The sequence below is a fragment of the Aedes aegypti genome, chromosome 2, assembly GCF_002204515.2.
Source record: "Aedes aegypti strain LVP_AGWG chromosome 2, AaegL5.0 Primary Assembly, whole genome shotgun sequence".
In the NCBI taxonomy this organism is placed as follows: domain Eukaryota; kingdom Metazoa; phylum Arthropoda; class Insecta; order Diptera; family Culicidae; genus Aedes; species Aedes aegypti.
In genome coordinates this window covers 219,370,205-219,386,526 of record NC_035108.1, presented here as the reverse complement: position 1 = coordinate 219,386,526, position 16,322 = coordinate 219,370,205, and the positions used below count along the sequence as shown (strand labels likewise).

General features: G+C 36.8%; 1 long non-coding RNA gene across 1 annotated transcript; it reads right to left on the bottom strand.

Moving 5' to 3' along the window:
* Positions 1-9,746: 9,746 nt before the first annotated feature.
* LOC110675543 lies at positions 9,747-10,683 on the bottom strand. The gene is made up of 3 exons (XR_002499583.1): positions 10,160-10,683; positions 10,033-10,105; positions 9,747-9,955 (listed from the first exon to the last, which is right to left on the bottom strand). It is a non-coding gene; the product is annotated as an uncharacterized LOC110675543 (long non-coding RNA).
* Positions 10,684-16,322: the final 5,639 nt, after the last annotated feature.

Here is a 16,322-nt window from a genome sequence, read left to right as displayed (position 1 = left end):
ATTCTAAGATTTTGAAAAGAATTCTGAGATTCCGAAATGATTACCGTAGGAATCCCGGCATTTTGATAATTTTGTGGGAATCATGAGATGTCAGTAGGAATTGGGTAACATATAATTAGATACAGTGCACTGTGTTATATTTCGTCAATTTCATGCGCTTTTTCAATAATAGCGCCCAAACCGTTGATTTTAGCGATATAGTTTGTTCAGAGAGGTTTCGTGGTATATTATAGCGCATCTTCTGATGAAAAAAGTTTTGTGATCAATCCACCTAGCAGTGAGATAGAAAAACTATTTTTTCAAAACATTTAGAAAGCCATATGGTGTCTTCGGCAAAGTTGTAGAATTGGCAATTTGAAACAACTTTGTCCAAGACATGATTTTTTCTATCTCTTATACTTTTTGAGATATATGCCGTTGTATGGTCCCTAAAAATCATATTTTAAATCATTTTTTTTCCAAGAATTTTGAGATTTTTTGTGTTTTCTACAAAGTATTTTGTCGTAAAAAACCCATGTTTTTGTTGAACATATCATCATGCTATCTTTGAAAGTAACAAACTTATTTATGAATTACTAGCGGCTCTTTAGGCCCCTATAACTTTTTAACATTTTTCATATCTTCTACAAAGTTGTTAGATATCTTAAAATGCGTGTTTTTGCTGAACATCGCACCTCTCTATTTCTTAACCCTCTAATACCCAACCCCGCCTTTAGACGGGGTACATTTTGGAATTTTGTGTATTCATTCGTAGCTCGCAAATCAAAATGATTTTATTTTTGGCTTATACCTTGACTCATAACACGCATATAAGAAAAGTTTTTTATGACTTTTGAAACTTTTTTGTATTTTTAGAAATTGTTTGAAAAATTGCATTCTTATATAACCTACAAATGCCTGGGCTTCATTTAACGTGTAATATAAAAAATCGTACCATTTATATTTTTCTACGATTAACCTATCACAAACGAAGAGCCTGGTGGTATTAAAATCATTTCAAACCTGTTTTTTCCGTTAGTTACACGGAAAATAAAATACGCTCCAAAAAAAAAATTTAATATTTTTAAAAATACCAAATAACAATTTAAATTTTTATTACATATTGCCAAAAATCAACAACTAGAAAAGGCTTCAAGAAAAAATGAAAAAAGCTAGAGATGTTCAAAAATAAAAATTATAAAAATCAAAAACCAAGATTTAAAAATTTGCGAAAAATAAATAAATGCCCAAAACGTGTTTAGAACGATTTTAGATAGCGAAAAATAATACTTAAATCGAAAATACAAATTTGGGTATTAGAGGGTTAAAGTAAAGGAATTATCTTTAGAAATCGTTTTAATAAGGCTTATTTGTTCATTAGTAAGAACCTATGAAAATACGCTTATAAACAAATGTTTTAATCATCTGCCGAAAAGGAAGATATGGTTCTTTCATTATATGTAAGAGTTGTCTGCGCCATTTTGCGCCGAAAGGCAGTTATAGGGGCCTGAACAATCGCTCTCTAATTCATAAATAAGTTTGTTACTTTTAAGCATGGCGTGATGATATGTTCAGCAAAAACACGGGTTTTTTCATGACAAAAAACTTTGTAAAAAACACACAAAATGTCAAAATTCTTGGAAAAAAGTTATGATTGAAAATACAGTCGAAGCTCGTTATTTTGAAAAAATAGTTTTGCCATCTCACTGCTAGGTGGATTGATCACAAAACTTTTTTCATCAGAAGCTGCGCTTTAATATACCAAGAAACTTCTCCGAACAAACTATATTGCTTAAATCAACGGTTTGGGCGCTATTCAAAAAGCACATGAAATCGACAAAATAAAACGCAGTGCAGTGGTCCAATTTCATATTCGTAAAGCACACTGTTTTCACATCAAGTTAGTAAGAAACTATTATATGATGTATTGAGTTTGAAATACTTTATCCATATTGAATATGTGTCATCTATCATTTTCCATTCATGAAATATTTACATTTACATTCATCTTTGGATTATTAGCAAAGTATTGATTTTGTATCTCAAAGTCAGCCAATTCCATATTCGTACACCTATCAAAGTTCAAAAAATACAAAATAACTTGAATGAGCGAAGAGTATTAATATACATTTTGCTAGAATATATCCTGTTGTTTTCATCATTTCAAATAACGTTTGTGCAGCGGTTACAGCAATAATATTCATTCTTTCAAACTCTATATTAATGTTTATTACCGTCAAGCTACCATTCACCGTGCATTTAAAAAAAATCGGGACTTCAAAAAATTGTATAACTTTACCAAATAATTTAAAGCGTACTAGAATACCACTACGAAGCGTACATTTATACCATAATTTAGGGAATAATCTAAAACTAGTGGTGCATAACAAAAAAATACTCAAAAAATATGTTTACAAATATCATGTTAAGGTCGCCTCGTACCGTTCTATGTCACCATTTACCGTGCGTAGGGGGAGATCTCCCTGTGCCGGACAGCACTCAATACCGGACAAAGTCGAAAAATTGAGAAATCATGATCCAATCAAGATGGTGTATTAGAAAAAATGGAAGCTATTATGGAGAGTAATGTTTGCGTAGAATAACACATCCTTGAAATATGCATGACTTTTCAAAAATGTTGAGATGTTTGAAAATTGTTAGAAATTTGACGTATCGCCCTAAATTTAAGCCCAATTAGTAATTATTTAGAATATGATTAATTATTTTAGATCACGCAAACATAATCAGCTATAATAATAATTTGAGAGTATGAATGTATTTTGTACCATATTTAAACTAAATATGGTAAAACTTCAATTTTGGTCTAACACCTCCTGTCCCCCAGTTTCGGACAACTTGATTTGTTACATGATATCTTTGTAGTTTTGGCACCAGTGTCTCAAAATACATGGATTATGGTATCAAAGATGCAATAAAAATAAGAAGAATGAAAATGCAGAACAACGCGTGAAATGTGTTGTTTTCATCATATATGAAAGAGGTTTTTTGATCACCAACTTGCAGACTTAGTAAAGCTCAAATTACTCTAGCGAATGTTGCAAATGCATTGAATTGTCAATAAAATACTATGAATGGAGTAAAAACATTCAATGATATACAAGTTTTCAGAATTCGAGACATTTCCAGATCGTGTCCGGTATGGGGAGCCACCTTTTATGATGGGTCAATTTGGTACTAAAATACATCATCAAAATACAATGTCAAAATTCATATTTATGTTTTCAAATTTATTTTTGTATGCTACAGAAATTATTATATAAATCATAAATGGGCACCAAGACCACATAAAATCAATAGTTTCTGAATAATGATTATAGTTTTCGTCATGATTTAATTTTGTATCTTGAAGAAACGTTGTTGGTGGAATAACTATGTTGCTAGTGTACGCGCATTCATTCTTAAGAGAATTCAAATCGTTATTTACAATAAAAGCCATGGAAAATTTAATATATGGCTAAATCATTAGGGTTTCATTTAAATCGTTATAGTGAGTTTGATTGTATTGTCCAAACCATTCCATATTCGCTCAAAAACTGAATATGAAGTAGTTAAATCACGAAATAACAATAAATCTAATATTACCCAATAATTTCATGCCTTTTATACTAATAATAGGAACCATACATAATGAGAAGGATCCATTCACCGTGCATTTGGGTTTCGACTGAAACACAATAAAAAAATAGTTTGCATAAAATCTCATTGCTCATACGATGAAATACATCTTGCTTGTAGTATTCATAGCGAAAACTTTTTGGAATTATGGAAAATTTGATACTCTATCGTTAAAATGACAAATGTGAATTTTTGGCGTTTCTACTAAGAGTGTTAAGAAATCTCATTATTAAACAGAATTCACATGATTTTGACTACATAAACTAAATTTTTCAAAAAGCATTGTGACAAGAACTGCTTCATTTAATCATTTCATCAGTATTGTATTATTTTGCTAACAAAACATAATGTGTAGAATTTTTATAAATATTCTGTAGGACTGGTGACCTCACGGTAGTAAAATCTATATAAATAAAAATGGAGTGGTGTTTGTATGTCACGAAATAACTTCAGAACGGGACACCCGATTTGCACAATTCTTTCACTGTTGTCTTTTTGAAGGGCTCCGACGTGTTCGTGTGACGAAAAAGTTTAGAGAAGTTGTGGGAAAGTTTGGTATAACGGGGGAGTACTAATATGTCATGTTGTGTGAGAGGTTCCATGACATTTTTCAACAGCCTACTTGATGGCAAGACGAAGTTTGCCGGGACCACTAGTGTAAAATAAAAATAAACATTTCGCGACGTTTTGATAGAAACATTAACTATGGATTATGTATGGGGCTCTGCCACAAAAATCAGTCGCTCTCTTTCGCTCTTTCATGAAATTAGTAAACAACAAGGCCAGTAAACGTCAAAATCCCATGCAAAATCAAAACAGTGCAGAGGCCCATATCCATTTAAGAGCCAAATTAACAAAAGTTGACTAAAATTTTGGTTTTGGTTGTTGTTGTTGTTGTTTGAGAGGGACTTTAACCCGAAGGTCATTCGTCCCTTATCGCAGGTTTGGTTTTGGATTTGTTTTAAGTGTGATATTAACGAATATTCTGTACTATAAGATGCCGATATCCACTCGTTGCTACTCTAAAACTGATTATAGATTTTTGAGACTTGTTCAGAATTTGCAGTAGTCATTCTTGAGGAAGTTATTTATCTTGATAAAATGTACATTATCGTTCGACTTACCGGATTTGTCCAGAAAAAAAAAACATGGAAAAATGGTTCTTCTTCTTTCTGGCGTTACGTCCCCACTGGGACAGAGCCTGCATCTCAGCTTAGTGTTCTTATGAGCACTTCCACAGTTATTAACTGAGAGCTTACTATGCCAATAACCATTTTTGCATGCGTATATCGTGTGGCAGGTACGATGATACTTTATGCCCTGGGAAGTCGAGAAAATTTCCAACCCGAAAAGATCCTCGACCGGTGGGATTCGAACCCACGACCCTCAGCTTGGTCTTGCTGAATAGCTGCGCGTTTACCGCTACGGCTATCTGGGCCCCGGTATTTATTCTTAAATTTGCATAAAATATATCCGTTTAAAATTGTCCAAATGTTCTCTACTATAGGAAAATGTCAAAACTTGAAGAACTGCGTAAAATAGCCAACGTTTCTAATGTGGATGTTTTATGCATTTCTGAATCTTGGCTAAATGAGAGAATATCCGATGATGTCATCAAAATTGAAAATTATTCAATATCAGAAATGATCGCGTAGAACGCCTGGGTGGCGGCATAATTGTGTATGTTAAAAAACAGTTTAATTTCAAGATTCTCGATAAATCAAAGTATGTTTCTGGTGAAACCGAATATATTTTTCTCGAACTAGTAGTTAACAATCAAAAACTTCTTTTAGGTTTCTTTTACAATCCTCCTGAGTTTGATTGTTCGCAACTGCTAGCCCAAAAAATTTCTAATTTTGAATTCCAATTCGAACATGTGTTGTTAATGGGTGATTTCAATACGAATATACTCAATCTTCGATGTGACAAAAGTAAAAAAATTGTTTCATTCATGGAAAATTTTTCATTTTCATCTCTTGGAACTATACCAACACACTTTCATAGGACAGGCTCTTCTCAAATTTATCTCATGATAACTAATAAACGATAATCAGTTCTACGATTTAAGGTGAAGCGGCGTGTAAGTCAAAGAATCATTAGAACCATCATCGATGTAATAGTAGTAGTGTTGCCTTTCCATGTATATTTTCAAAACAAACAAACAAAAAATATAACATTTGTGTTAAGCATATTTTTATGTAAACACATGGGAAATTTAGTAAATTGACGAGTATTGGAAATCAAAATCAACTTTTCAATCGTACATATCAAAAGAAAGCATTACAATTTAATGAAGGGCAACGAAATTTCTCTGTTTTTAATTGGATTTATCGCATATTTTTGTTATGCATCGGTACGGTTTATGTTTGCAAGGGATGACGGTGTTGCCAAGTGATTGGTGACAGATTTTTGTAGCAATTGTTATATGCTTGTTTTCGGAACATTTGCTGCATATCATAAAAACTTATCATTTTGCAAATAATTTTCCATCACAAGATCACTGATTTAATAAAATTTTAATGATTTTTGTGATCAATTCACATTAAATGCTATGATTTTACAGATAGCAACTCTGACATCACTGCGCTCAACGATCGCGATGATTGTGCACACACGATAGACGCGTCCCGACGCATCCCGACGCATCACACTGTGGAGCTTTTCAATTATTTTGGGTGGTCCAAATTGATAAACTCTTGGTTTGATTTTATGCTTCGTAGAGATGGTTTTTGTAATTAGAGAGAATCGAAAAACAAACAACGTATGAATTTCAAGTTTCTATGCTTTGCCCAACCTATCCGCACTGAAAATTAATACAACAGAAAAAAAGTTGGATATTTTAGACTTTAAACACAGGCATGTCTCAGTGTGCGGTGGCGGCGTCGATTCGCAGCAAGTGAAAACCACCGCCATAATAGTTTTGAGTGTTGCGGTTGATAAAACTTTATAAATATTTGATTCCCGTTTGAAATGTGTTCCTTTAAGGGAAGTGAATGAAAGATTTGTTTAGTGGAAGTGTAGTGAACGCAATATTAAATCCAAAACACAAATTTTTGCTGCAGAATTACAATGGAAAAGGTAAGCACTTTCTATTTACAAGTGTAGTTGTGTGAGGCAATGAAATGCGGCATAAAATCGGAGATTTTTTTTTGAGAATATAAATCTCATGTATATTGTCGCTAAATTGATAATGCTGTACCTGAAAGTGTTGATTAAGGCCTTTTGGTGCGTCATCACAAAATGGCTTCTTCCAAAATCATTAACATATTGTTATGATAGTATTGGTATTTGCAACATCGATGAAATATAACTGCTTATCACCTGATTTAATGGATAATTCATGCGAAGAATAATGCTTCAGGTGGTATTTCAATATTTAATCAACACTTTCAGGTACAGCATTATCAATTTAGCGACAATATACATGAGATTTATATTCTCAAAAAAAAATCTCCGATTTTATGCCGCATTTCATTGCCTCACACAACTACACTTGTAAATAGAAAGTGCTTACCTTTTCCATTGTAATTCTGCAGCAAAAATTTGTGTTTTGGATTTAATATTGCGTTCACTACACTTCCACTAAACAAATCTTTCATTCACTTCCCTTAAAGGAACACATTTCAAACGGGAATCAAATATTTATAAAGTTTTATCAACCGCAACACTCAAAACTATTATGGCGGTGGTTTTCACTTGCTGCGAATCGACGCCGCCACCGCACACTGAGACATGCCTGTGTTTAAAGTCTAAAATATCCAACTTTTTTTCTGTTGTATTAATTTTCAGTGCGGATAGGTTGGGCAAAGCATAGAAACTTGAAATTCATACGTTGTTTGTTTTTCGATTCTCTCTAATTACAAAAACCATCTCTACGAAGCATAAAATCAAACCAAGAGTTTATCAATTTGGACCACCCAAAATAATTGAAAAGCTCCACAGTGTGATGCGTCGGGATGCGTCGGGACGCGTCTATCGTGTGTGCACAATCATCGCGATCGTTGAGCGCAGTGATGTCAGAGTTGCTATCTGTAAAATCATAGCATTTAATGTGAATTGATCACAAAAATCATTAAAATTTTATTAAATCAGTGATCTTGTGATGGAAAATTATTTGCAAAATGATAAGTTTTTATGATATGCAGCAAATGTTCCGAAAACAAGCATATAACAATTGCTACAAAAATCTGTCACCAATCACTTGGCAACACCGTCATCCCTTGCATACATAAACCGTACCGATGCATAACAAAAATATGCGATAAATCCAATTAAAAACAGAGAAATTTCGTTGCCCTTCATTAAATTGTAATGCTTTCTTTTGATATGTACGATTGAAAAGTTGATTTTGATTTCCAATACTCGTCAATTTACTAAATTTCCCATGTGTTTACATAAAAATATGCTTAACACAAATGTTATATTTTTTGTTTGTTTGTTTTGAAAATATACATGGAAAGGCAACACTACTACTATTACATCGATGATGGTTCTAATGATTCTTTGACTTACACGCCGCTTCACCTTAAATATTGAAATACCACCTGAAGCATTATTCTTCGCATGAATTATCCATTAAATCAGGTGATAAGCAGTTATATTTCATCGATGTTGCAAATACCAATACTATCATAACAATATGTTAATGATTTTGGAAGAAGCCTTTTTGCGATGACGCACCAAAAGGCCTTAACCAAGTTGACGTTCCATGCATGTCGACCCATGATTTACTGTTCGCATCTTTAGATGTGGATGTTCTGCTATCCAGTGCCGATCCAGTGAGTTACAGAGACTACAGCAGGTTCAATCCTTCCACTGCTATATCTATATTTAATCAAATAAGCTGGGATGAATTTTATCAATCAAATAATCCAGAGATTTTATTGCATTTTTTCAATGAGCACGTGAAATCAATGTTTGATACCACTATACCCGTGAAAACAAATGTGATAAATCGTAAATGCAATCCCTGGTTCAATGCTGAGGTATCTAGAGCAATAGTTGATCGTGACTTAGCTTTTCGGCAATGGAAAACAACAAGAAATGACAGCGATTTTGAATATTTTAAAAGGCTACGAAATTACGCAACTTCATCAATTCTGAATGCTAAACAGCGTTACTGGAATTCTAAAATTGCTGGCTCTGGCAGTGTTAAAAATATGTGGAAGAACCTAAAATCTTTGAACATTACAAGGAAAAACGACAGTTTTCTAATGAACTGCAGCCCTGATGATATTAACAAACATTTTTCCCAGAATTTTAGTTCACCTACACGATCGTTTTATACCCAACTCGAGTGAGACATTTTTCCGATTTAACGAAGTTCAAGACTATCATATTATAAACGCAATTTATGAAGTGAAGTCGAATGCTGTAGGTCTTGATGATACACCCATAAAATTTATAAAAATGATACTTCCGCTAATTATGAAGCCATTAAAACATATTTTCAATAGTATTATCAAAAGTGGTATCTATCCTAAAATTTGGAAGTATTTTAAAATAGTACCCATTAAGAAAAAATCCACGGAAAACTCACTGGAGAACCTTGGACCTATCATCATTTTAAGTGCAATTTTAATGGCTTTTGAACGGTTGTTAAAAATCAAATCACTTGTTATCTATCTGGTAACAATCTTTTATCGCAATACCAATCAGGTTACCGCAAAGGACGTAGCATCAAAACGGCAATGTTACACGGAGAAAAAAATATGGTAAACACAACCAAATATTACTTCATTTCAACCAAAATAACAGGTTGTTTTTTGCACAAACAAACCTCTAGTTTATTTTAATATAATGCGTTATTTAAAACAACCTAGAATTTTAGGTTGTTTTTTGAGCGCTTCATGGTTTAAATTCAACAAAAAAATTGTTTGAAACAACAAAAACATGGTTGTTGCGTTTGACAGCTCTTTAAACAACCAAATAAATTGGTTGTTTTTAACTAAAAATATTAGTTTGACTTTACCAAACTTTAGTTTAAATCAAACAAAACCTTTGCTTGTTTTTAACACCGGTGACCACACGTGCGCCTCCTGCTTCTTTCTATTTCTATCAAAAAAAAAAATGAAATAAAATAATGCAAACGCATTTTCATTTTATTTTAATATTATATTATGCAATTTGATTATATATTGGATTACAAAATTGATTTTCGTTGCAAGTGGCTGGTGAATGAGCTAGTAGATACAGATCCTAACAGAACAACTTAAACAAATCCTCCATTAATCCTTCATTCGAAGTTGTATAAAATGCAGTATATTGAGACATTTTTCCACACAATAACATATACTGCTACAATCATATTTTCGGGTGAAGCAAGGGCTGAAGCTGGATTCTGCGTAAAAAGAAAACGCAATAAATATTTATACCATATGAACTTTGTCGTACAGCACCGTATGGTTGCTTACTTACTCAATTAATGTTGTGAATGCCAATCCGCATCCATTTTGCTCCTTCTTGTTAGGCGGCGTTCCATATAAACTTGCTGTAACGTAGGCCATAATGTATATTCTATTGCAACATGTTTTATTTCACTTACCAACATGGTGAATTGAAATATGAGCCGCTTGCTTGCCACCTAACACTGCCAATCAACGAACGACAATGATTTGCCACAACATGTCGAACTAAAAAACACAAACCTAAAATGAATGGACGAGAGCGGAAGACAGCGTTTCAAACAAACTAAGAAATGGGTTTGTTTTGAATTCTTATTAAGTTTGTTATTCGCCCAACCAAAAAATCAAGTTATTATTACCGATAAAAAAGATTAAAGTCAACCTAAGATAGTAGTTTATTTTTTTCAGAACGATCCGTTGTATTCAAGCTATGTTTTGGTGAGAACAAACTAATATTTAGTTGAAGATAACAATTTTCTCAGCTGGAATCAACTAAAATCCATTTAGAAACAAACATTTTATTGTGTAGAAATAACCTAATAAAACAGTTTGTTTTAACTTATACCGCAAGATAGAAACAAATAATTAATCATTTTGAAACAACCATAATTATAGTTTGATAGTCAACCAAATTTTTAGTTGTTTCAAACTAGCTCCATTTTTCTCCGTGTAAAAGTATGCGATGATATCGGTCTTGTTTTAGATAAAGGAGGATCAGTAGTTCTCTTGTTGCTCGACTTCTCCAAAGCCTTCGACACCATTTCTCATGTTAAACTTTGTAATAAGCTTGAACAGAATTTTGGATTTTCATATGATGCCGTTAGACTTATTCATACATATCTTACAGATAGAAATCAGACAGTTTTTGTTAATGATTGTGTAAGCTAGATATCATACATAAAGTGAATTTGATCCCTAAGTGGTAGTTTGCTATAAACCAATACATGTTCTGAACTCAAAATGAACTCTATAATAAAAGTGAGTGACGGCAGAAATAATTGACCGAAGATGTAATAAAGATCAGTCCTAATTGTACCTTCATGGAATAAAGACTAGTTCTAAGAATCGGTGCGTTTTTCGGTAGATTCGAAAAGTCTTTGGGTACGATAGGTTTACATTTCTGTAGACAGGATAACCGTGCGCGAAGTAAACTCACGGAGTCTGGAGAGCGAATCGCGAGTTTTCGGTAATCGTGTTGTAGGCCAAGGATCAAAATCCTTCGCCGGTGATAGAGCCACGTGCAAAAGACAATTGGAAATTGTGGCTTTGTGATATCCGCTATTGTGTGGCTGGACAAAGAAAAGCCGGGTCTGAGTGACAATGGACGAGTTGCGCGCGAAAAATCTGGAGTTGGTGGCTAGGTTGGAGGAGCTAAAAGCGAAGCTTGCAGAGGGCCCAAAGATCGAGCCCGCAGCTAGTGCATCGCAGACAGCGAGCACGGTCCCGGATGTGTGTAGGCCAGGCCGCTTTGAACTAGAAACGCTGGTCAGCGATTTCAATCCGGACATACCCACTTGTGAGTCGGCTGAAAGCTGGTTGGAGAACGTTGATGCAACGGCTGATGCGTATGGATGGCCGGATCTCACCAGGTTTTACTGCGCGAGAATGCACCTGCAAGGAGCGGCGAGGCTTTGGTGGAATGGGGTTCAAACGACTGTGAGAACGTGGGCTGTGTTTAAAGTGAAACTTCTAGAAGCGTTCCCGGAAGCCAACGATCCAGTTTCCATTCATGAGCAGCTAATGCGAAGAAAGAAGAAGCCTGGTGAAACGATCGAGACCTACTTCTACGATCAAGTGGCTTTGGGCAGGAAAGGCAAATTTGACGATAAAACCATCATCAAATACGTTATTGCTGGAGTGGAAGATGCCCACCGGGCAAAAGGAGTGACGATCTCGATGCCTCGTAGTCTCCCTGAGCTGCTTGAACAATTGAAGTGGTTAGATGGTCTGGGGGGTATGCGGTCAGGCACTAGTGAAGGGGCGAGAGCAACAAAAGGTGAAAAAACGTGCTATCGTTGTTCTAAGTCCGGACACATTGCCGATCAGTGTAGTGAGAATCAGAAATCCCGTAAATGTTTCCGTTGTGGATCAGATCGGCATCTAGCGAAAAATTGTACCGTTGGCCGGAATGGTGAGCCGTCTCGTGCAGTTAAAGTGATTGCCGTCGATGACGAGTTCGAGAAGATAGTGTCAATCGATGATAAGCAGATGATGGCGTTGATCGATAGTGGAAGCCGAGTTACTACGATGAAAAGCTCCTTTTCGCAAAAGTTCGGAACCCGACAACCAGTTGACCTAATACTGAAAGGTTTTGGTGGTCGTCGAATCCGAGTGACGGAGAAGGTTGTTGCCGTATTAAAAGTGGACGACATAGAAGAAAATGTGGAATTTGTGGTAGTGCCGAATTTTGCCCAGGATTTGCCAGTGATAGTGGGTAAAGATGTATTGAAGAGAGACACCGTGCTGCTGACTAAGAAAAACGGAAAAGTGTGGTTGGCGAAAGGCGAGTGCTGCGAGCAGGATGCTGGAGATCTGCAGTCCGAGAGATCAGTGCGAGATGTATGCTCGATCGAGGCGTACGAACCCATATCGGTTGAAGATTTGAATATGGACGGATCGGATATGAGCAAAGAAGAGCTGTTAGAATGCGTGACTGACAATCGTGACTGCTTTTCGAAGAACTACCGTGAGCTTGGAAAAGCTAAGTGTGTAGAACTAGAAATAGTGCTGCAAGACCAAAAGCCAGTGTATGAGAAGCCGTATAGAATGGAATTCTCGAGAGAAGCGGAGTTGAACAAGATCGTGCAAGAACTACTACAAGCTGGCATTATAGAGCCAACATCATCGGCCTATAGTAGTCGGGCCTCGATAGTGCCAAAGAAAGAGGGTGAATTTAGGATGGTAGTTGACTACCGTTCGCTAAATCAAAAGACGGTAAAAGATAGGTTTCCCATGCCGACTATCGAGTATTGCCTGAGTAAATTGGTGGGCGGAGAGGTCTTTATTACAGTGGACTTGTTCAGTGGCTACTACCAAATACCGGTAGCTGTAAACAGCAGAAAATTGACGGCGTTTTCAACGATGGATAGTCATTACCAGTTTGTGAGAATGCCGTTTGGGCTCGTGAATGGCTGTGCTGTTTTTCAACGAGCAATGAATCAGATGGTGGCGGAACTAAAGGACGATAATGTGGTGGTCTATATTGATGATGTGATCCTGAGTGGCAAAACGGAAGAAGAAGTGTTCGAGAAGTTCAAAAGACTATTGAATGTTCTTCGAGTGCACGGATTTACAGTAAATCTAAAGAAGAGCCAGTTTTTTAAACGTTCAGTGGATTTTCTTGGGTTCGAAGTGTCAAAAAAGGGAGTGAAGCCCGGAGATCGGAAAACAGAAGCCGTTGAGAAGTTCCCAGAGCCAAAATCCAAGCAGGAAGTACAGCAATTCTTGGGACTGACCGGGTATTTCCGGAGATTTGTGAAGGGTTACAGCTTTCGAGCGAGTGCATTGGTGGAATTGCTAAAAGAAGAGGTGGAATTCAAGTGGCGAGAAGAACAAGTGAAGGCTTTCGAAGATTTGAAACGGGCATTAGTCTCAAAGCCCGTATTGGCCTTGTATGATCCAGCGAGTGAAATAGAGCTGCACACTGATGCGTCAGCCATCGGATTGGGCGGTATTCTACTGTCCCTTACGGCGGAAGGATGGAGACCAGTGGGCTATTTTAGCCGAAAAACCAGTGAACAAGAAGCAAAATACTTCAGCTACGAGCTGGAAGTACTGGCAGTAGTCTCAAGTGTTGAACGTTTTCGACAGTATTTACTGGGACGACCGTTTAAAGTGGTGACCGATTGCAGTGCAGTGACTCAAACGTTTGCGAAAAAAGAAATTGGACACAGAGTGTCACGATGGATCTTGAAACTGCAAGAATACGACCTTTCTTTTGAACACCGTGCTGGAACAAAAATGCGCCATGTAGATTCGTTGAGTCGCAACCCCTTTGGCGAAGCTGTTGAAGAAGAGCCAGTGATGTTTCATGTGATGCAACTAGAAATTGACGAAGATGACTTCCTGGTGACAATGCAGCGACAGGATCCAAAACTACTGGCGATAATGGAATCGCTAGTACAACCGATTCAGGACAACTACGATCGGCAGGTGCGACACGATTATGAGTTAGTTCAAAATCGATTGATGCGAAAGATCGGCGTTGAACAGAAGTGGGTGGTACCCGAGCGAGTACGTTGGCGCATACTGAAGGCATATCACGACGACATGGGGCATATGGCTGAAGAAAAAGTGCTTGAAAATATGAAGAAGAAGTTTTGGTTCAAACGAATGCGCCACTACGTGAAGGAGTTTATCAAAGCATGCCCGAAGTGTGCTTACAATAAGGCGAAGGGTGGACAGACGGAAGGGAAGCTGTACCCAATACCGAAGATAGCAGTGCCGTTCCAAACGATTCATCTCGACCACATTGGGCCGTTTCCCAAATCAGCTAATGGCAACGTGCACGTGTTAGTGTTGGTAGACGGCTTTACCAAGTTCACGTTCCTGAAAGCGGTACGTTCAACTAAATCTGAGCTGGTAGTGAAAACTTTAGTTGACCTGACGGCGATCTTCGGTACTCCGCAGAGAGTGATCACCGATCGCGGCACAGCATTTACGGCAGGAGTATTTCGAAAATTCTGCGGAGAGCATCATATCAATCACGTGTTGGTGGCCGTTGGTTCTCCGAGAGCAAATGGACAAGTAGAGCGGGTGAATCGTGTATTGCTTACAGCGATCCGCTCAACGCTCGACGAGGATCGAAAATGGGACAATTGCCTACCCTCTATACAGTGGGCGATCAACAACACCCTGAACGCTACAACAAGGGTCTCACCTAGTGATTTGGTGTTTACGTTCAAGCCGAGAGATATAATTCGCAACGAAATAGTGTTGGTGATTCACGATGAGACGGACAACCGGATCGACAACATGGATGAGCTACAGAAGCGCGCCGAGGAAAATATACGCGAGAAGCAACAATCGCAGAAGAGATATTATGATGCCAGAAGGAGAGAAGCCAGTAAATATTGCGAAGGTGACATGGTGTTAGTAGAGAAGGATGCTGTGGTGATTGGAGGTAGCCGAAAGCTCGAACCGAAGTTCAAGGGCCCATACATCGTAGCTGAGGTTCTTGGGCATGATCGTTACCGAATCCGTGATGTCCCGGGAGCGCAACGAAAGACGGCGGCGTTGGATACGGTGTACGCAGCCGACCGTATGAAACGTTGGTGTGTGATGGGAAATCTAGACGGCGACGAACACCTCGATGACATCGGTGATTGATGGGGCATCATCTACGCAGTGGTGTCAGATTGTAAGCTAGATATCATACATAAAGTGAATTTGATCCCTAAGTGGTAGTTTGCTATAAACCAATACATGTTCTGAACTCAAAATGAACTCTATAATAAAAGTGAGTGACGGCAGAAATAATTGACCGAAGATGTAATAAAGATCAGTCCTAATTGTACCTTCATGGAATAAAGACTAGTTCTAAGAATCGGTGCGTTTTTCGGTAGATTCGAAAAGTCTTTGGGTACGATAGGTTTACAATTGTTTTTCTAATTACCTTCCAATTTTATCAGGAGTTCCTCAAGGATCCGTGTTAGGTCCTTTATTATTTTCCATTTATATTAATGATCTACCGTTGAGACTTAACTGATGCCAAATTCACTTATTTGCAGACGACGTCCAAATATATGTTAATGTGTCTGGAATGACTAGTGATGCTGCTGCATATTTAATCAATGATAATTTATCAAGAATATCATCATGGGCTTCAGAAAATTCGTTGATGTTAAATGCTCGAAAAACACAAGCGTGTTACATAACACGCCAGAGCCGTAGTCATGACAAACCGACCTTAAGTTTAAACGGTATACCAATCAGTTACGCTGACAAAGTTGTTAGTTTGGGCGTAACTATTCAAAGTAACTTTGAATGGGACAGTTTTATTTTGAAACAATGTGGAAAGATTTATTCAGTTTTACGCACATTACGATATAATACAGATTTTCTAAAGACTGATACAAAACTAAAATTGTTCAAGAGTTTGATGTATCCACATTTCTTATTTTGTGATTTTGTCACCACCCAGCTATCTGCAAACATCCTGCATAAACTAAAGGTAGCTCTCAACTGCGCAGTAAGATTTGTATATAACTTAAACAGATATGCTCCTGTTACTACACAAATCGTTGATTGGTTGTTCATTTAACAACTTTCCCTTAGTTAGATCCGTGTTTATACTGCACACAA